Source organism: Ranitomeya variabilis, chromosome 6, assembly GCF_051348905.1.
Source record: "Ranitomeya variabilis isolate aRanVar5 chromosome 6, aRanVar5.hap1, whole genome shotgun sequence".
NCBI classification, from domain to species: Eukaryota; Metazoa; Chordata; class Amphibia; order Anura; family Dendrobatidae; genus Ranitomeya; species Ranitomeya variabilis.
This window is the reverse complement of record NC_135237.1, coordinates 578744807-578766303: the sequence shown is the minus strand read 5'-3', so window position 1 is coordinate 578766303 and position 21497 is coordinate 578744807. Positions and strand designations below refer to the sequence as shown.

The window sequence follows — 21497 nt, the reverse complement described above, 5'->3', positions numbered from 1 at the left end:
ATTTGTGTTATTGGGGTCAATTTCGACCCAGGTCTAATATAAGAGTAAAAAACAATAATAAGTCCCAAAACTGAACTCATAAACACAATATAAACCAACAGCCCACAGCCAGCTCTACCTCCAACAACTTGAGTTAGGGACATGTCCAGGCATGTATGGCCAAATCAGCTTAGAGTTGGTACTTTGCAGAGTATACATCTCCAGTTTACACATGCAACAATGAGAACATTTGATGTAAGCCAAATTCTGGATTATATCTTAGATGATAATGAATCAGAGGACACACAGCAGCAAACTGATACAGATGAACAGGTTTCTGAGGAGGAAGATGATGTGGAGTATCAACCGGAAGACACAGACAGTTCTGATCAGTCTGATGAGGAGGTCACTGGTGCTGAAGCTGCTCACGCTGAAAGATTCAAATCCAAAAGTGGCAAGATCAGTTGGAGCTCAGTACCTCCAGATGTACATGGCAGGGCAGATGCTGCAAATGTCATAAAAATGACCCCTGGGATCACAAGGTTTGCTGTGACAAGAGTAAGTGACATCAAGACATTGAAAGCAACAATACTACACCGGCGCTGTCCTAATATGCTGTACTGTGTGAGCTGCTGGCACCCTGGCAGGTGGGATGTGCGAACCTGCCCAAACAAATAACCAACCAGAAATAAAACAGGACTGCCGCGCTCAAACACAAATGAATAAACAAATAACCACGTAGTGATGCAAACCTTACTATGCTTGTGTTCACACGTGTCTGCACAATCCCAGAACCGAAGGAGCAACACCGGCTGGTGTGCCCAAAGTCTCTGGTGTATCCTCTACCTGTGCTGGGTCTGCAGATGGGGAGCGTCCTCCCTTAACACCATAGGTGGCTCCTGGTGAGCTTATTGTGATAACCGGCGGTTTACCTCGGCCGAAGGCGCCGCCGTGTGATAGCGAGGTGTGCAGGGGGCGTGGTTTAGCGGTGACGTCACCTGTCCGTAGAAGACGGACGTGTACAGGGGCCAATGACCGACGCGTTTCGAGGGAGCCGTCCCTCTTCCTCAAGGTTGTTGTCCCTGTACTAACGCTGAACCTTTATACCCCCATGCTTCTCCCTGCTACTGTGCCAATTATCCTGATTGGCTAGCAAGTAGTATACAACTTATAACACACTACTGACAAGGCCACCTATAGTGAATTGCACACCACCACTGCACAAGTATTAAAAAGAAGAATATTATCTCCCTTAAAATAAGCACTAATGGTGCAGAGGGGGCTATCTGTTACTAACCCAGAAGCCCTTTTTATGTGCCACAAAGAGAACACTGCTTATTACACGCAAATCATATATATGCAAAAAATACCCACATATTACACAAGTAAAACGACCCCCTTTATTTTTCCCCCTAGATTAAAATTCAAATTTATTAATCACCAAAAAATGTATAAAAAGTATGTATATAAATATGCATAAATATATAAATGAAAATAAAAACTGCTCAAATGACTAAAATAACCACACCCCCATGTTATAAAATTATTCATAAAAATCCTAAACACAAACAAAGTTATATTTAAAAGGTTATCAATGTGCAGTATAAAATTGCATTAATCCAGAAAATGCACACATATGCTTAGATAGAATCCCACTCAGACATCCTGCATTGAAATGATGGTACCCCCTATTACTACATCAAAGGGCATATAGTTCAATTTCATAATTTAGTCCCCAGAGGTGGGGATTATTTGAGAAGCATGTCTAGGGTTGAGTCCAATTGGATTTTTACACTTAACAGCCTGGCCCCGAAGGGACTAAACAACCTTGAGGAAGAGGGACGGCTCCCTCGAAACGCGTCGGTCATTGGCCCCTGTACACGTCCGTCTTCTACGGACAGGTGACGTCACCGCTAAACCACGCCCCCTGCACACCTCGCTATCACACGGCGGCGCCTTCGGCCGAGGTAAACTGCCGGTTATCACAATAAGCTCACCAGGAGCCACCTATGGTGTTAAGGGAGGACGCTCCCCATCTGCAGACCCAGCACAGGTAGCGGATACACCAGAGACTTTGGGCACACCAGCCGGTGTTGCTCCTTCGGTTCCGGGATTGTGCAGACACGTGTGAACACAAGCATAGTAAGGTGGGCATCGCTACGTGGTTATTTGTTTATTCATTTGTGTTTGAGCGTGGCAGTCCTCTGTTTTATTTCTGACATCAAGACATGTTTTGATCTGTTTATGCCATTGTCAATAAAAAAAGTCATTATTGCTATGACAAACCTTGAAGGAAAAAAAGTCCACGGCAACATGTGGAATGACCTTCATGATGATGTCCTGGATGCCTACATTGGTGTTCTTCTCCTTGCTGGAGTGTACAAATCCTGCAATGAGGCCACTGATAGTCTCTGGGACGCATCGACAGGCAGGAATATTTTCCGGGCAACAATGTCACTTCAAAAGTTTCAAATGATATCAAGAGTCCTCAGATTGGACAACAGAGACACCAGAACAAAATCTGACAAACTTGCTCCCATCAGGGATGTTTGGGAGACATGGGTGCAGCTCCTTCCACTGATGTTCAACCCAGGGCCAGAGGTGACAGTAGACGAACGTTTTCTCCCTTTCCGTGGAAAATGCCCCTTCCGGCAATACATGCCAAGTAAGCCAGGCAAATACGGCATAAAAATCTGGGCAGCCTGTGATGCAAAAACTAGCTATGCATGGAATCTACAGATTTACACAGGGAAGTCTGCAAGCGGCATCCCTGAAAAAAAACAAGGAAAACGAGTAGTCCTCGATATGACTACTGGACTGCAGGGTCACAACATTACTTGTGACAATTTTTTTACCAGCTATGACCTTGGACAAGAACTTCTCAGGAGGAAAATCACCATGGTGGGTACAGTGAAAAAAAACAAACCTGAGCTGCCCGCTGAATTGTTGCAGATGAAGGACAGGGCTCCACTTTCCTCAAAGTTTGTTTTTACAGACACCACCACTGCTGTTTCACACTGCCCCAAAAAACGACGGAATGTGGTACTGATGTCCACACTTCACAAAGATGCAGCTGTGTCATCAGGAAGTGACAAAAAGCCCAGAATCATCCTGGACTATAACAAAAACAAAGGAGGAGTGGACAAGCTGACTGCCACCTACACTTGCCAGCGAATGACTAGGAGATGGCCAATGGTTGTATTTTACAACATCCTTGATGTGTCAGCATGCAATTCATTTGTGTTGTGGACCCACATTCACCAAGGATGGAATTCAAAGAAAAAAACAAGCTGAGGATGTTTCTTGAGGAACTAGGAAGATCCCTTGTCAAGGCGCACATTGACGAAAGGGAACGAGTGCCCCGAGACCCAGCCGCTGCAGCCTTGGTCCGACAACTCCAGAGCTCAACAAGTGCTTCGTCCACACCCACAGCAACACAAAGAGAATCATCACCAGCATCCTCCTCAACCAGCACTGCCTCAACATCAACCACAACAGCCACAACCCCAGTGAGACCACCTGATTCTAAAAGAAAGAGGTGTCAGGTCTGCCCTAGCAATAAGGACAGAAAGACAAACACATCGTGCTTCGCCTGCAAAAAATACCTCGGCAAAGAACACACAAAAAGTGTCACTTTTTGCCACACATGCATCTAAATACTAATGCATCTAAAAACTAGTACTTGATTTCTGTTGATTTGATTTGCTTGATTGATTGCTGTTTGTTTGTTTGACCTAGAAAAGCTACTTTTTATTATTATTGCTATTAATGTTAATATAATTTTCATCTTTTATTTGTATTAAAGTTCTATAAAAAAAAAAATCTGTTTTTTGCCTTTTTCATAAAGTAGTTAGATATGGGTCAAAATTGACTCGTAACACCATAGATGTTACTAGAGTTAATAATATAAAATATATATATGTATATTTTTTTTACATTTAAGAAATGTGTTCTAAAACCCTTCAGTAATAGTCAGGTAATATAACAAACTTTTTTAAGTTTATATTATTCTCTTGAGGTTTATTTGACAATATTTTTATATTGAAAATGAAGGGTATGCTCTCAAATGAAAGGCCCAGGGGGCCACAACAAAAATATTAAAATCAATCCTTCCATGGATGAGAAACCCTAACAAGGTAACTAAGAGGTAAGAAACAAATTGGATCATAAATGTTTTTAGGGTATCCTAGGGGTGATTAAAGACACAGGTCAAAACCGACCCGTTAACATAAGAAAGAGTAACAGAAAGCTAACACTAGAGGAAGGTTAATCAATCTGCATAATTTCTTCTTAATTGTTTGCAGGTCAACAAGCTACATGGACTTATACAATTAGTAATTAACATATTTGCAATCAATTTATTGTTTAATTACCCCGAGTCCCTGTCTTCCAAAGATAGCAGCACAATAAACTGTACGAGCTGATACAAGAGGTAAACAGCAGCCATTCAACAATTCACGAACATTAATTCAATGAGTCAATGTTCAGATTCATATAAACATTAGACTCTGTCTCTTGACCCATCAAAGAAAAAGACAATTCAAGAGTCAGTGTTCAGACTCATACGAACAACAGTCCATGTCTCCTGGCCTTCTGATAATATACGTTTGGGTTAATTAAGATTAAATGCTGCGTCGTCACACCTACTCTTAGAATGATTGTGTCTGATCGGTGGCTCCTGCTCTGCAATCAATAGTCACCGTTCTGAGATCGGCGTTCCTTGCTCTGCGATCATTGCTCCCTCACCAATAATGACTGTGAGGAGATTTGCATCGCTCTGTCCCACAATGATCACTGCACTGTCCAGGATCTCCTCCATTAGAGAACAGACGTTCTGTGTATGCAGCACCGCTGCGTAGTGTTGTGCGCAGTGCTCCAGCATGGTCACATTCCCACATCTGCAGCTCAATCATCTCTTGCCGCTGATCTCCTGTTTATTGTCACTTGGCCGTTATGATTTATCTCTGAATTTTCGGTCAGCCGCATTATGTCGGCTGTTATTGATCCGTAATCGCTTATATTTTCTCAGTTATTGATCACGTGTCCAGTGGTCAGGTGATTGCATGGTCAGGTGATCAGGGAATCACATGGTCGGGTGATCGCATGGTCAGGTGATCAGGGAATCACATGGTTGCGTGGTCGGGTGATCGCATGGTCAGGTGATCAGGGAATCACATGGTTGCGTGGTCGGGTGATCGCATGGTCAGGTGATCAAGGAATCACATGGTTGCGTGGTCGGGTGATCGCATGGTCAGGTGATCGGGGAATCACATGGTCGCGTGGTCGGGGGATCGCGTGGTCAGGTTATCATATCATTGATTACTTAAGAACAGTAGCTCTGGAGCTTATACTGCAGCTGGAAGGCTCACTTGATGGGCAGTGATCAGCGTTGCCCTCTTGATCTTCTGTTCTTTGTGGACACGGATCCGTACAGATTAGTTGTGTCGTCTCCAGCTCAGACCATAGACATGAGGACACAATGGCCTCCACTATAAGTCGTCACTGACAGGAGAAATCCTGCACAGATCTGACAATTCACAATTTCTCTCGTTCCAGCATCTCCCTCCTCCACAGCCCGCCAAAGCCGAGGACGCGTCCCCCGGACAACAAAGGTAATAACCTGGACACAGAGGCCGGGAGGGCAACCAGGAACACACCACCATCTTGTACCAGCTGTGCCCACCAGCTACAGAATGAGCTGTCATGCAGGATCAGTGCCATTATGGACTACCGTATCTGTCACCGACCCGGGTCACTGCCAGGAATTCAGGAGCATGTGTGCATTATACAGCGCTCGGCATTACATACAGGAGTGTGTGTATAAAACTGTCATACAGCGCTCTTCATTACATACAAGAGTGTGTATGTATAATACCGCCATACAGTGCTCAGCATTACATACAGGAGCGTGTGTGTATAATACCGCCATACAGTGCTCGGCATTACATACAGGAGCGTTTGTGTATAATACCGCCATACAGTGCTCAGCATTACATACAGGAGCGTGTGTGTATAATACCGCCAAACAGTGCTCGGTATTACATACAGGAGCGTGTGTGTATAATACCGCCATACAGTGCTTGGCATTACAGACAGAAGCGTGTGTGTATAATACCGCCATACAGTGCTCAGCATTACATACAGGAGCGTGCGTGTATAATACTGCCATACAGTGCTCGGTATTACATACAGGAGCGTGTGTGTATAATACCGCCATACAGTGCTTGGCATTACATACAGGAGCGTGTGTGTATAATACCACCATACAGTGCTCAGCATTACATACAGGAGCGTGTGTGTATAATACCACCATACAGTGCTCAGCATTACATACAGGAGCGTGTGTGTATAATACCGCCATACAGTGCTTGGCATTACATACAGGAGCGTGTGTGTATAATACCGCCATACAGTGCTCGGTATTACATACAGGAGCGTGTGTGTATAATACCGCCATACAGTGCTTGGCATTACATACAGGAGCGTGTGTGTATAATACCGCCATACAGTGCTCTGCATTACATACAGGAGCGTGTGTGTATAATACCGCCATACAGTGCTCGGTATTACATACAGGAGCGTTTGTGTATAATACCGCCATACAGTGCTCAGCATTACATACAGGAGCGTGTGTGTATAATACCGCCATACAGTGCTCAGCATTACATACAGGAGCGTGTGTGTATAATACCGCCATACAGTGCTCGGCATTACATACAGGAGCGTTTGTGTATAATACCGCCATACAGTGCTCAGCATTACATACAGGAGCGTGTGTGTATAATACCGCCAAACAGTGCTCGGTATTACATACAGGAGCGTGTGTGTATAATACCGCCATACAGTGCTTGGCATTACAGACAGAAGCGTGTGTGTATAATACCGCCATACAGTGCTCAGCATTACATACAGGAGCGTGCGTGTATAATACTGCCATACAGTGCTCGGTATTACATACAGGAGCGTGTGTGTATAATACCGCCATACAGTGCTTGGCATTACATACAGGAGCGTGTGTGTATAATACCACCATACAGTGCTCAGCATTACATACAGGAGCGTGTGTGTATAATACCACCATACAGTGCTCAGCATTACATACAGGAGCGTGTGTGTATAATACCGCCATACAGTGCTTGGCATTACATACAGGAGCGTGTGTGTATAATACCGCCATACAGTGCTCGGTATTACATACAGGAGCGTGTGTGTATAATACCGCCATACAGTGCTTGGCATTACATACAGGAGCGTGTGTGTATAATACCACCATACAGTGCTCTGCATTACATACAGGAGCGTGTGTGTATAATACCGCCATACAGTGCTCGGTATTACATACAGGAGCGTTTGTGTATAATACCGCCATACAGTGCTCAGCATTACATACAGGAGCGTGTGTGTATAATACCACCATACAGTGCTCTGCATTACATACAGGAGCGTGTGTGTATAATACCGCCATACAGTGCTCGGTATTACATACAGGAGCGTGTGTGTATAATACCGCCATACAGTGCTTGGCATTACATACAGGAGCGTGTGTGTATAATACCACCATACAGTGCTCTGCATTACATACAGGAGCGTGTGTGTATAATACCGCCATACAGTGCTTGGCATTACATACAGGAGCGTGTGTGTATAATACCACCATACAGTGCTCAGCATTACATACAGGAGCGTGTGTGTATAATACCACCATACAGTGCTCAGCATTACATACAGGAGCGTGTGTGTATAATACCGCCATACAGTGCTTGGCATTACATACAGGAGCGTGTGTGTATAATACCACCATACAGTGCTCTGCATTACATACAGGAGCGTGTGTGTATAATACCACCATACAGTGCTCGGTATTACATACAGGAGCGTGTGTGTATAATACCGCCATACAGTGCTTGGCATTACATACAGGAGCGTGTGTGTATAATACCACCATACAGTGCTCTGCATTACATACAGGAGCGTGTGTGTATAATACCGCCATACAGTGCTCGGTATTACATACAGGAGCGTGTATGTATAACACCGCCATACAGTGCTTGGCATTACATACAGGAGCGTGTGTGTATAATACCACCATACAGTGCTCTGCATTACATACAGGAGCGTGTGTGTATAATACCGCCATACAGTGCTCGGTATTACATACAGGAGCGTGTGTGTATAATACCACCATACAGTGCTCATCATTACATACAGGAGTGTGTGTGTATAATACAACCATACAGTGCTCAGCATTACATACAGGAACGTGTGTGTATAATACCGCCATACAGTGCTTGGCATTACATACAGGAGCGTGTGTGTATAATACCACTATACAGTGCTCAGCATTACATACAGGAGCGTGTGTGTATAATACCACCATACAGTGCTCAGCATTACATACAGGAGCGTGTGTGTATAATACCACCATACAGTGCTCTGCATTACATACAGGAGCGTGTGTGTATAATACCGCCATACAGTGCTCGGTATTACATACAGGAGCGTGTGTGTATAATACCACCATACAGTGCTCATCATTACATACAGGAGTGTGTGTGTATAATACCGCCATACAGTGCTCGGTATTACATACAGGAGCGTGTGTGTATAATACCGCCATACAGTGCTCAGCATTACATACAGGAGCGTGTGTGTATAATACCACCATACAGTGCTCATCATTACATACAGGAGCGTGTGTGTATAATACCACCATACAGTGCTCTGCATTACATACAGGAGCGTGTGTGTATAATACCGCCATACAGTGCTCGGTATTACATACAGGAGCGTGTGTGTATAATACCACCATACAGTGCTCAGCATTACATACAGGAGTGTGTGTGTATAATACCACCATACAGTGCTCAGCATTACATACAGGAGCGTGTGTGTATAATACCACCATACAGTGCTCAGCATTACATACAGGAACGTGTGTGTGTGTAATACCGCCATACAGTGCTCGGTATTGTAGGGATCGAGGCTGCTCCTCTGATTTGTCCATTATTTGATTATTTTGATCAGTCGGATGCTCTGACACCTCCAGCTGAATGTAAGGAGGCAGTCATGTTATCTTGCAATGCCCACAAGGACCAGAAGATGCGGCTATAAGAACAGGTGGAGCTGCAGTTTCATGAATTCCTCTCCGCAGACTCATAATAGCAGGAATTTGTAATTGACTGTTTGACAACAGACCTCTTTTTTTGCTGTTGCAGTGGAGCACAATAATGGCCCCCATTCAATAAAGTAACAGTCATAGTGCGCCCCCAATCATCGTGTGATCATTTAGTGGCCAGATTCCCAAGTGACGCCTCCTAAAGGGATTTCATGTGGATTAACAGCCATATTTGGAGGCTCTAGTGCGGAGCAGAAGGCACAAGGTGATGGTATAAGTAAACTGGAGGATTATAGGGGTGATGGCAGCAGGATCTGTGTCATCTGCCCACATCCAGGACTCGTATTCACAGCTCTAAGAGACACAGCAAAATAACTCTGCACTCCATCAAATAACCGCAGGCCAGGGCCGTGAGGACTCAACCAGAAGAGACCGATGGCCAACAAGAGAAATGCCACAGAGACATGATAACAGAGTGGAGCTGGAGCAGTGACCACACCTGGTCCCGACCGATGGCCAACGACAAGAGAAATGTCACAGAGACATGATAACAGAGTGGAGCAGTGACCACACCTGGTCCCAACCAATGGCCAACGACAGAAGGAATGTCACAGAGACATGATAACAGAGTGCAGCTGGAGCAGTGACCACACCTGGTCCCGACTGATGGCCAACGACAAGAGAAATGTCACAGTGATGTGATAACAGAGTGGAGCAGTGACCACACCTGGTCCAACCAATGGCCAACGACAGAAGGAATGTCACAGAGACATGATAACAGAGTGGAGCTGGTGTAGTGACCACACCTTATCCCAACCAATGGCCAACGACAGAAGGAATGTCACAGAGGCATGATAACAGAGTGGAGCTGGTGTAGTGACCACACCTTATCCCAACCAATGGCCAACGACAGAAGGAATGTCACAGAGACATGATAACAGAGTGGAGCTGGAGCAGTGACCACACCTGGTCCTGACCGATGGCCAACGACAGTAGAAATGTCACAGAGACGTGATAACACAGTGGAGCTGGAGCAGTGACCACACCTGGTCCCAACCAATGGCCAACAACAAGAGAATTGTCACAGAGACATGATAACAGAGTGGAGCTGGTGTAGTGACCACACCTTATCCCAACTAATGGCCAACGACAGAAGGAATGTCACAGAGACATGATAACAGAGTGGAGCTGGTGTAGTGACCACACCTTATCCCAACCAATGGCCAACGACAGAAGGAATGTCACAGAGACATGATAACAGAGTGGAACTGGAGCAGTGACCACACATGGTCCCGACCAATGGCCAACGACAGTAGAAATGTCACAGAGACGTGATAACACAGTGGAGCTGGAGCAGTGACCACACCTGGTCCCAACCAATGGCCAACAACAAGAGAATTGTCACAGAGACATGATAACAGAGTGGAGCTGGTGTAGTGACCACACCTGGTCCTGACCGATGGCCAACGACAGGAGGAATGTCACAGAGAGGTTATAACACAGTGGAGCTGGAGTAGTGACCACACCTGGTCCCAACCAATGGCCAACAACAAGAGAAATGTCACAGAGACATGATAACAAAGTGGAGCTGGAGCAGTGACCACACCTGGTCCCGACCTATGGCCAACGACAAGAGAAATGTCACAGAGACATGATAACAGAGTGGAGCTGGAGCAGTGACCACACCTGGTCCCAACCAATGGCCAACAATAGGAGGAATGTCAAAGAGACATTATAGCACAGTGGAGCTGGAGCAGTGACCACTAGTGTTGAGCATTCCGATACTGCAAATATCGGGTATCGACCGATATTCGCTGTATCGGAGTCCGATACTGAGTTCCGATACTTTTAAGATATCGGATACTGGAATCGGAAGTTCCCATAGTGCAATGATGCACTATAATGGAGTGTGGGCGCAGACTGCATGTCTGTGTGTGCGGGCGGGATCTGTGCGGGCCTGCCGGGGGTCTTTACGGGCCTGCCAGGGGTCTGTGCGGCCTGCCGGGGGTCTGTGCGGGCCTGCCGGGGGTCTGTGCGGCCTGTCGGGGGTCTGTACGGGCCTCTCGGGGGTCTGTGTGGCCTGCCGGGGGTCTGTACGGCCTGCCAGGGGTCTGTATGGGCCTCTCGGGGGTCTGTGTGGCCTGCCGGGGGTCTGTATGGCCTGCCAGGGGTCTGTATGGGCCTCTCGGGGGTCTGTGCGGCCTGCCGGGGGTCTGTGCGGCCTGCCGGGGGTCTGTACGGGCCTCTTGGGGTCTGTGTGGCCTGCCGGGGGTCTGTACGGGCCTCTCGGGGGTCTGTGTGGCCTGCCGGGGGTCTGTACGGGCCTCTCGGGGGTCTGTGTGGCCTGCTGGGGGTCTTTGTGTTTGTGTGCAGGCATCGTCCGATGGGACAACAAGTCCAATCGGGCTATGCCTGCAACAATGGCAGTGATTGACACATTAGCCAATAATGGGACAGTAGTAGTCCCATCATCCGATACTGAGTTCCGATACTTTTAAGATATCGGATACTGGAATCGGAAGTTCCCATAGTGCAATGATGCACTATAATGGAGTGTGGGCGGTGCGTGGGCGGAGACTGCGTGTCTGTGTGTGGGCGGGGTCTGTGCGTGACCGTGGGGGGGTCTGTGCGGGCCTGCCGGGGGTCTTTACGGGCCTGCCGGGGGTCTTTACGGGCCTGCCGGGGGTCTGTACGGGCCTCTCGGGGGTCTGTGTGGCCTGCCGGGGGTCTGTACGGGCCTCTCGGGGGTCTGTGTGGCCTGCTGGGGGTCTTTGTGTTTGTGTGCAGGCATCGTCCGATGGGACAACAAGTCCAATCGGGCTATGCCTGCAACAATGGCAGTGATTGACACATTAGCCAATAATGGGACAGTAGTAGTCTCATCATCCGATACTGAGTTCCGATACTTTTAAGATATCGGATACTGGAATCGGAAGTTCCCATAGTGCAATGATGCACTATAATGGAGTTTGGGCGGTGCGTGGGCGGAGACTGCGTGTCTGTGTGTGGGCGGGGTCTGTGCGTGACCGTGGGGGGGTCTGTGCGGGCCTGCCGGGGGTCTTTACGGGCCTGCCGGGGGTCTTTACGGGCCTGCCGGGGGTCTGTGCGGCCTGCCGGGGGTCTGTGCGGCCTGCCGGGGGTCTGTACGGGCCTCTCGAGGTCTGTGTGGCCTGCCGGGGGTCTTTGTGTTTGTGTGCAGGCATCGTCCGATGGGACTACAAGTCCAATCGGGCTATGCCTGCTACAATGGCAGTGATTGACACATTAGCCAATGATGGGACAGTAGTAGTCCCATCATCCGGCTGTTGAATGTTAAAAAAAACACAAACATACATACTACATACATACATACAACATACATACAGCATACTACATACATACTACATACATACAACAGACATACAACATACCACATACATACTACATACCACATACATACAACATACATACAACATACATACTACGTACATATATACAACATACATACAACATACTATATACTACATACATACAACATACATACTACATACATACAATATACATACAACATACTATATACATACTACATACAACATACATACAACATGCCACATACATACAACATGCATGCTACATACATACTACATGCATACAACATACCACATACATACAACATACATACAACATACCACATACATACTACATACATACAACATACATGCTACATAGATACTACATACATACAACATACCACATACATACAACATACATACTACATACATACATACAACATACATACAACATACTATATACTACATACATACTATATACTACATACATACATACAACATACTACATACATACTGCATACATACATATAACATACAACATACCACGTACATACAACATACATACATACATACATACAACATACTACATACATACAACATACTACATACATACATACTACATACATACTACATACTTACAACATACATACTACATACATACTACATAAATACTACATACATACTACATACATACATACTACATACATACATACTACATACATACAACATACATACTACATGCAACACATTCATACATTACATACAATACATACATATAACATACAGTACATATAACATAAAGTACATACTCACTATCACTTGTCACTTTGTTCCCCGAAACCAGTGTCATCTGTAAAAAATATTAAAATAACAAACAAACAATATACTCCCTGATCTGCAGAAATCCACGAGTGTCCCACGATGATCTCCCGTGGAGAACGGCAGTATCAGCTGATGTGACCGCTCTCTAGGGGCTCCAGGAATACAATGACGGGAGGAAGGTATCCTTCCACACTGTATTCCTCCGCCGCTATAAAAAAATAGTCCATAGTCTCACTTTTGGCATTGCTGTGTGAGAAATTTCCCATGCAGAAATTGCCAAAAAGTGAGACTTTGAACTCTAGTAACCTCTCAGTGATGCACTGCAGAACCATTGTCTCCTGTCAGTGTGTCACTGAGGGTCCTATAGGGCACTGACATCACCCAATGTCACTGTTCTATAGGGGAGATCGTTGTGGGACACTCGTTATTAATTGGACTACGGCGCACAGGGAGTATACGGTTTATTATTTTACGTTTTTTGCAGGCGCTGAAGTATGGTAAGTATGGTTAAATGAAGAATATTAAAATACTTTTTTCCTAATGTGTGGGTGTTTTATTAACCCTTTATTACTATTGGATTAATAATGGATAGGCGTCTTATTGACGCCTCTCTGTTATTAACCCGGCTTAATGTCACCTTATAATAGCAAGGTGACATTAACCCCATATTACCCCATATCCCACCGCTACACAGGAGTGGGAAGAGAGGGGCTAAGTGCCGGAATTGGCACATCTTACAGATGCACCATTTCTGGGGCGGCTGTGAACTGGTATTTGTAGCCGGGGGGGACCAATATCCATGGCCCCTCTCTAGGCTATGAATATCAGCCCGCAGCTGTCTGCGTAGCCTTTCTGGCTATAAAATATAGGGGGGCCCCACGTCATTTTTTTGGGGGTCCCCCTATTTTAATAGCAAGTAAAGGCTACGCAGACAGTTGCGGGCTGATATTCGTCACGCAATCGGGCGCTAATACAACTCTGTGAGAAAAAAACTGATCCGGCGAAAAAAAAACGGATCCTGCAAATGTGATCGCAGGATGCGTTTTTTACCCATAGACTTGTATTAGCGACGGATCGCAACGGATGGCCACACGTCGTGCAATGGATCCGACGTGTTTTGGCGGACCGTCGGCACGAAAAAACGTTCAAGTGAACTTTTTTGTCCGTCGCGTGCGCCATTTTCTATCGTGCATGCGCAGCCGAAGCTCCGGCCCCTCCTCCCCGGACTTCAGAATGGGCAGCGGAAGTGTGAAAGAGGCCTTAATGAGCGTTTAATTTAAAAAGAAAAAAACGGCGTGGGCTCCCGCGCTATTTTCTGCCCAAGAGGGGGAAAGCCGACGGCCGGGGGCCAATATTTGTAGCCTGCTATGAATATCAGCCCGCAACTGTCTGCGTAGCCTTTACTGGCTATTAAAATAGGGGGACCCCCCAAAAAATGACGTGGGGCCCCCCTATATTTTATAGCCAGAAAGGCTACGCCAACAGCTGCGGGCTGATATTCATAGCCTAGAGAGGGGCCATGGATATTGCCCCCCCCCCCCCCCCCCGGCTACAAATACCGGTCCGCAGCCGCCCCAGAAATGGCACATCTGTAAGATGTGCCAATTCCGGAACTTAGCCCCTCTCTTCCCACTCCCGTGTAGCGGTGGGATATGGGGTAATAAGGGGTTAATGTCACCTTGCTATTGTAAGGTGACATTAAGCCGGGTTAATAACGGAGAGGTGTCAATAAGACGCCTATCCATTATTAATCCAATAGTAGGAAAGGGTTAATAAAACACACACACATTAGGAAAAAAGTATTTTAATATTCTTCATTTAACCATACTTACCATACTTCAGCGCCTGCAAAAAACGTAAAATAATAAACCGTATACTACCTGTCCGCCATAGTCCAATTAATAACGAGTGTCCCACGACGATCTCCTCTATAGAACAGTGACATCGGGTGATGTCACTGCTCTATAGGACCTTCAGTGACACACTGACAGGAGACAATGGCTCCTGCAGTATATCACTGAGAGGTTACTAGAGTTCAAAGTCTCACTTTTTGGCAATTGCTGCATGGGAAATTTCTCACACAATGCCAAAAATGAGACTAGGGACTGTTTTTTTTACAGCGGCGGAGGAATACAGTGCGGAAGGATACCTTCCTCCCGTCATTGTATTCCTGGAGCCCCTAGAGAGCGGTCACATCAGCTGATGCTGCCGTTCTCCACGGGAGATTGTTGTGGGACACTCGTGGATTTCTGCGGATCAGGAAGTATATTTTTTGTTTGTTATTTTCATATTTTTTACAGATGACACTGGCTTTGGGGATCTAAGTGACAAGTGATGGTGAGTATGTACTCTATGTTATATGTACTGTATGTTATATGTATGTATTGTATGTAATGTATGAATGTATTGTATGTAGTATGTATGCAGTATGTATGTATGTTGTATGTATGTAGTATGTATGTTGTATGTATGTAGTATGTTGTATGTATGTTGTATGTATGTAGTATGTTGTATGTATGTAGTATGTATGTAGTATGTTGTATGTATGTATGTTGTATGTATGTATGTAGTATGTATGTAGTATGTTGTATGTATGTAGTATGTATGTTGTATGTATGTTGTATGTATGTTGTATGTATGTAGTATGTATGTATCACCTTGGCTGAATATCTGTTTCTCTGTCTCTCTATATAGAGGCATGTAACGTAATGTTATAATTAACAAGTGTCCTTCAATCCAGCATCACAAATAAGGGGAATAATGATGACAACCAAGTCGCGTTGTTTGATTATGTAATCTATTTGCATAGATTTTCCTCCTCTGTTTGGAATTCCAACACACTGGCTGTCATGGACAGTGTATAATTAGCATATCAGTAAACATCACTAGTCATCCAGGATAAGAGCACAATAGGTTATATCAAAAGTCATCTTACAAGTCAATATTACAGGCTTAGACAAGCAAAAGTCTGTTTTCTTGACCAATCAGAAAGAAACACATAAAATTCAAAAATCAACATACAGATAAGTCTATTCTTTCTGGCTTGCTAAAAATAGTCGTCCGGTTAATTAAGATACAATGCTGTGTCTCCACAGAGGAGTTATCGCCTGCATGTGCATCCTTGACCTGGGGAAGAGATTGTTGACTGTATGTACGCTTGTGACCACGGGGGAGGGCCATCGCCTGTATGTGTATCTGTCACCCGGGGAGTTATCGCCTGTATGTGAGTCCTTGACCAAGGGAAAGGGGTTTATCGCCTGTAGGTGCGTCTGTGACCTGGCGAAGGGGTTATCGCCTGTATGTGTGACTGTGACCGTGGGGTGGGTTATCGCCTGTTTGTGTGTCTGACACAGGATGGGGGGGATTATTGCCTGCATGTGTGTCCGTGACTCAGTGGGGGGTTATCGCCTGCATGTGCGTCTGTGACCCTGGGGGATTTATCACCTGTATGTGCATCTGTGACCTGGAGGGGCGTTATCACTTGCATGTGCGTCCGTGACTCAGCGGGCAGTTATCTCCTGTATGTGCATTTGTGACCCAGGGGTGGTTATCTCCTGTATGTGCGTTTGTGACCCAGCTGGGGGTGGTATCGCCTGTATGTGCATCTGTGACCCAGAGGAAGGGGGGTTATCGCCTGTATATGCAACGTTCGTGACCTGGCGAGATTATCGAATTTCTGTGCATCTGTGACCAGGGGGGTTATCACCTGCTTGAGTGTCTGACCTGGCTGGCAATTATCACCTGTATGCGTGCTTGTGACCTGGGTGAGGGGTCTTGCCTGTATGTGCATCTGTGACACAGTGGGTGGATAATCGAATGTAAGTACATCTATACCCAGGAGAGAAGGGGGTTATCGCCTGTTTGTACTGTTTGTACGTCTGTGACCCGTGGGGGGGCTGGAGACTTGGGGAGTCAGCAGGTGCTCTGGTCCGCTAGCTGAAACCGCATGGATAGGGCTCTTCCCACTGAACACTCCTTTCCCATGGGCAGAACACTACTCAGACAACACAGGGTGAGGGTAACACAGTGTGGCAATAATTTAGTAAACCACTAACAGACAACATATAGAACAGTCCCAGTTACTACCCAAGATGGTGCACATTGCATTGTCTCACCCTTCCGCTCACTAGCTGGGATAAAAGCAGCACATACAGGCAAGACCCCTTTCCCAGATCACAGATGCACAAACACTCAATAACCCCCCTCACCCCTGGATCAAAGTTGTACAAAAAGGCAATAACATCCTGCATCCCTGGGTCACAGACGCACATACATTCGATAACCTTCCTGCATGACAGATGCAAATACAGGCGAGACCCCTTCTCCTTGTCACAGATGCACAAACATTCGATAACCCCCCCTCACCCCTAGGTCACAGACATACATACAGGTGATAATTCCCCCCAGCTGAGTCACGGACACTCATACAGGCGATAACACCCTCCCGGGTCACAGGCGCACATACAGGCAGAAAAACTCACACACCAGAAAGCTTTATCCATTATAAATTTGTTAAGAACCTATAACTCTGCCCTTCACCTCACTAAACAGATCTCATTCACCACCCTGACCTCACTATCCAACAACCCAAAAAACTCTTCAACACTTTTCACTCCCTTCTCATTCCGAAAGCCCAGGCCCCTATCACAGACATTTGGGCTGATGATCTGGCCTTACACGTTATAAAAAAAATAGAAAATATCCATCAGAAAATCAGCTCCCAGCCACCAAGTGCCACAACTCCAGTCTCTCCCCACATTTCTTGTGGCCTACTCCCCACATTTGATCCCAACACAGAAGAAGTCTACAGGCTCCTCTCTTCTTCACGCACAGAGAGGAGGCAATGACAAGCTTAGGAAGCTGACAGTCCATTTAGATACAAGGCCAGGTGACTGGAGGGTCACAACCTGGCTTCTCCGAACATCTCCTTGGAGCCAGGTGATCTGTGGGTCCCAATCCTGACTACCCCAAACATATCCATGAGTTCAGTGATGGTCAATGGAGCAGATCTGTATTCTTTCAGCCGGGACCATGGTCCCTTAAGCTGGCATCTATCATGTGAACTTGCTCAAACCCTGGCGAGACTGAGAATTGCTGGACACCCCTTGCCTGGGAGCCAGTCCCAAAGTCACCGTGGACAATGTCACCATTGTAGAGACTCTGACGCCAGTCCAGAGGAAAGAGTGTCGGGAGCTGTTGCAGCAGAACTGGGACCTATTCTCAGAGTTGCCGGGGCATACGCAGGTGGTCGAGCATGACGTGTTGACGGAACCTCACATAAGGGTGAACCTCAAGCCCTATAGAATTCCGGAAGCACAGAGAGAGGTTACATAGTTACATAGTTATTAAGGTTGAAGGAAGACTGTAAGTCCATCTAGTTCAACCCATAGCCTAACCTAACATGCCCTAACATGTTGATCCAGGGGAAGGCAAAAAAAACCCATGTGGCAAAGAGTAACTCCACCATGGGGAAAAAAATTCCTTCCCGACTCCACATACGGCAATCAGACTAGTTCCCTCGATCAACGCCTTATCAAGGAATCTAGTGTATATACCCTGTAACATTATACTTTTCCAGAAAGGTATCCAGTCCCCTCTTAAATTTAATTAATGAATCACTCATTACAACATCATACGGCAGAGAGTTCCATAGTCTCACTGCTCTTACAGTAAAGAATCCGCGTCTGTTATTATGCTTAAACCTTCTTTCCTCCAGACGTAGAGGATGCCCCCTTGTCCCTGTCTCAGGTCTATGATTAAAAAGATCACCAGAAAGGTCTTTGTACTGTCCCCTCATATATTTATACATTAAAATAAGATCACCCCTTAGTCTTCGTTTTTCCAAACTAAACAGCCCCAAGTGTAATAACCTATCTTGGTATTGCAGACCCCCCAGTCCTCTAATAACCTTGGTCGCTCTTCTCTGCACCCGCTCCAGTTCAGCTATGTCTTTCTTATACACCGGAGACCAGAACTGTGCACAGTATTCTAAGTGTGGTCGAACTAGTGACTTGTATAGAGATAAAATTATGTTCTCCTCATGAGCATCTATGCCTCTTTTAATACATCCCTGTCATGATCTCTGCAGGCAGAGATCATAGCAAGCCTATAGAGGGACAAGCTCTCGGAAGATGGAACTATACTGACCATGAACTAAGCCTGCCGCGCAACTAGAAATAGCCAGGTAGCATTTCCTATTTATCGCTAGATGCCCAGCTCTGGCCTAAGACCTAAATAGCTAGCAGAGGGAAATATAAGACCTGGCTCACCTCTAGAGAAATATTCCAAAGAAGACAGTAGCCCCCCACATATAATGACGGTGAGTTCAGATGAAACAACAAACGCAGCAGGAAAATAGTCTTAGCAAATTTGAGGTCCGCTTACTAGATAGCAGAAGACAGATAGTATACTTTCATGGTCAGCAGAAAAACACTAACAAAAACACCATCCAGAGATTACCTTAAACTCTGGCATTAACTCATAACGCCAGAGTAGCAATCCCTGATCAACGAGAGCTTTCCAGACACAGTAACAAAACTTCAGCTGTGAACTGGAACAAATAGGCAAAACAAAACATGGACAAAAGTCCAACTTATCTAGTAGTTGTCTAGAAGCAGGAACAAGCACTGAGAGGCATCAGATAACATTGTTGACCGGCAAGAAACCACCAGAGAAATGAGCTTAAATAGCGACACCCACTACTGATGGAATCAGGTGAAACAGGAAAGAGGATGACAAGTCCAATTCCACAAGCGGCCACCGGGGGAGCCCAGAATCCAAATTCACAACAGTACCCCCCCCTCAAGGAGGGGGCACCGAACCCTCACCAGATCCACCAGGGCGACCAGGATGAGCCCTATGGAAGGCACGAACAAGATCAGAAGCATGAACATCAGATGCATTGACCCAAGAATTATCCTCCTGGCCGTAACCCTTCCAGTTGACCAGATACTGGAGTTTCCGTCTGGAAACACGAGAGTCCAAAATTTTCTCCACAACGTACTCCAACTCACCCTCAACCAACACCGGAGCAGGAGGCTCAACTGAAGGTACAACAGGTACCTCATACCTGCGCAATAACGACCGATGAAAAACGTTATGAATGGAAAAGGACGCAGGGAGGTCCAAACGGAAAGAAACAGGATTAAGAATCTCCAATATTCTATAAGGGCCGATGAACCGAGGTTTAAACTTAGGAGAAGAGACCCTCATAGGGACAAAACGAGAAGACAACCACACTAAATCTCCAACACAAAGCCGAGAACCAACACGACGATGACGGTTGGCAAAACGCTGAGTCTTCTCCTGGGACAACTTCAAATTGTCCATAACCTGCCCCCAGATGTGATGCAATCTCTCCACCACCGCATCCACTCCAGGACAATCCGAGGATTCCACCTGACCGGAGGAAAATCGAGGGTGAAACCCCGAATTACAGAAAAACGGGGACACCAAGGTGGAAGAACTGGCCCGATTATTGAGGGCGAACTCTGCCAATGGCAAAAAAGCAACCCAATCATCCTGGTCAGCAGAGACAAAACACCTCAGATATGTCTCAAGGGTCTGATTAGTCCGCTCGGTCTGGCCATTAGTCTGAGGGTGAAAAGCAGACGAAAAAGACAAATCTATGCCCATCCTAGCACAGAATGCCCGCCAAAATCTAGACACAAATTGGGTACCTCTGTCAGAAACAATATTCTCAGGAATACCGTGCAATCGGACAACATTCTGAAAAAACAGAGGAACCAACTCAGAAGAAGAAGGCAACTTGGGCAGAGGAACCAAATGGACCATTTTAGAGAAACGGTCACAGACCACCCAGATGACAGACATCTTCTGGGAAACAGGCAGATCTGAAATAAAATCCATCGAGATGTGTGTCCAAGGCCTCTTAGGAATAGGCAAGGGCAACAGCAGTCCGCTAGCCCGAGAACTACAAGACTTGGCCCGAGCACAAACGTCACATGACTGCACAAAGACTCGCACATCTCGTGACAGAGAAGGCCACCAGAAGGATCTTGCCACCAAATCCCTGGTACCAAAAATTCCGGGATGACCTGCCAATGCAGAAGAATGTACCTCAGAGATGACTCTGCTGGTCCAATCATCCGGAACAAACAGTCTATCAGGCGGACAACGATCCGGTCTATCCGCCTGAAACTCTTGCAAGGACCGCCGCAGATCAGGAGAAACGGCCGACAAAATTACTCCCTCCCTAAGGATACCTGTGGGTTCAGAATTACCAGGAGAGT

At 46.1% G+C, this 21497-nt stretch overlaps 1 protein-coding gene across 1 annotated transcript in view; it reads left to right on the top strand.

The window, feature by feature from the left end:
• Positions 1–5535: 5535 nt before the first annotated feature.
• Positions 5536–21497, top strand: part of LOC143783170 (microtubule-actin cross-linking factor 1, isoforms 6/7-like) — a 347588-nt gene continuing 331626 nt past the window's right edge. The window contains exon 1 of the mRNA XM_077271554.1: positions 5536–5591. The gene's annotated coding sequence lies outside the window, so the exon portion shown is untranslated. The remainder of the gene's footprint in view (positions 5592–21497) is intronic.